Source organism: Penaeus monodon, chromosome 35, assembly GCF_015228065.2.
Source record: "Penaeus monodon isolate SGIC_2016 chromosome 35, NSTDA_Pmon_1, whole genome shotgun sequence".
NCBI classification, from domain to species: Eukaryota; Metazoa; Arthropoda; class Malacostraca; order Decapoda; family Penaeidae; genus Penaeus; species Penaeus monodon.
In genome coordinates this window covers 10,015,192-10,017,181 of record NC_051420.1, presented here as the reverse complement: position 1 = coordinate 10,017,181, position 1,990 = coordinate 10,015,192, and the positions used below count along the sequence as shown (strand labels likewise).

The 1,990-nt window shown below is 33.4% G+C and overlaps 1 protein-coding gene across 1 annotated transcript in view; it reads left to right on the top strand.

Moving 5' to 3' along the window:
- Positions 1–561: 561 nt before the first annotated feature.
- LOC119595071 overlaps positions 562–1,990 on the top strand; it is a 45,226-nt gene continuing 43,797 nt past the window's right edge. Inside the window, exon 1 of the mRNA XM_037944210.1 lies at positions 562–772. The gene's annotated coding sequence lies outside the window, so the exon portion shown is untranslated. The remainder of the gene's footprint in view (positions 773–1,990) is intronic.

The window sequence follows — 1,990 nt, the reverse complement described above, 5'->3', positions numbered from 1 at the left end:
ATACATATATAAAATATATATATATATATATATATAATATATATATATATATATGAATATATATACATATATATAATATATATATATATATTTTTATATATATATATATATATATGTGTGTGTTTTTTTGTGTGTGTGTGTGTGTGTGTGTGTGTGGGCCAGTATAAAAGAAAAGCCAATGACGTAAGGAGCCACCTGAAACCTCAATTGGATTTCGCGGGAAGTCAGAAGGAAACGGATATATAATATTTTATAACCATGGAAGATTTATTTGCTTAGTTACAATGGAATTCCTTTAATTATATCATTTTGCTGTGTATAACTTACAATATACTTTAACGTAAAAAAATGTATAAATCAAACATAGATACGAATACCGACAAAAGAAAACCCATAAATATGATCTATCATCAATACCTCATCTATATCAATAATTCAAAACTATTTGCAATACCCATTTCTTCCACGTATTTTCCACCCATAAAACCCCTTAACGAACGATAAAAACACTTATTGCGAAGGAAAACGTGACTACAGGTAATCCAAGTCACGTGACGAATCGGACGGATTGTTGTTGTTTACAAAAAAAGAAAAAAAATGTCCCTTTAAACTCGTGCAAATTTCTCTCATTTCGAGCTGAAATAGACCGTAATTCCACGAGTGAAGAGAACCGAAATGATCTTGAAAACACGCCGGATTAAGGGATAAATGAGGTGACTGAGAGACTGAGAAAATAATGGAGGCGTTTTGATTAATGGAGGTTTGCGAGGAGGTAAGGATCGATAATTTCTCGGATTTATTTTGTGTCTGGGTTTCGTGGAAGGTTTTGGTAAGCTAATTGGTGTTGTTGTTGTAGTTGTTTCTTGAGTATATTTCCATGGAGATTCTGGTAATTTATTTGTTATTGTTATTTAGCTGTTTCCTTAGTATATTTCGAGGGAGATTATGGTAATTTTTGTCATATTTGTACAGTTTCTTAAGTTATTTGTGGTTATTGTTGTTGCTTAGGTGTTATTTACAACTTGCTATATAATATAAGGTGAAGCAGTACAAGATGAAGGTAAATTGTCAGTAATGATAATTAATAGAAAAATTAAGAAAATAAGATACATAAATAAGAGATAAAACTGGGATAATTTTCTAGAATTAGATCTACGTAACTCAGGTATGGCACTCACAAATATATGAAGGAATCTGTGTAGGTAAAGAATAATTTCAGATATGACAAAAATGTGGCCTGTCCTTGGTTATTGTTACTGAGAGCGACACGCAGAGATAGATGGAAATGGACACCGCCATCTTACAGAGCATGAGAAATAGAGTTGTAGATGAAACAGATACAGCTGCACCGCCCTTTTATATTTACAGGCTAAATGACAAAATATCCACTGCATATCAGCTCTCGTAAGTCCAAAAACACCCTCACACAGCCAGTTGTTATTATCGAGTATTCTGTAAGTTGACACAAAGTACTAATAAGTGGGGAGGGGGGAACAGGGGGGGGGGGAGAGGATAGGTATGGATTTGGTTTCACATAATACTGTGGTTTTGGAACTTCGTCTCTGGAGAATGCTTTACTCTCGGTAACAAATACCAAATCCTCAATTTACGAATGATGTTGGTTTATATGACGATGTTTATGAATTACCAGGAGTGCCCCCAAGGATGTCGGCTGGAGTATTAGGGATTTAGCATCAGAGGGGTACAGTCACTTTGAAATTTAAATAATACTTCCATATATTTCATGACCCAGTAATTTACAATGGGAAATAATAGATTCATGCACATTACAGGGTGATAAGTGGAACAAAAAATAATAATTGCATGGGTGAAACAAAAATATTATCGTTTTTAGGCATTCATTTTATGCTTGCTTATTGATTCCATTGATTATTGCTTTGTGGTCAGTGGACATTGTTAGCAGTCCATTGATAACTATTTTTTTATGGATTCTGAAATGCAAATTTATTCAAGAAACTTAACAAGTGGG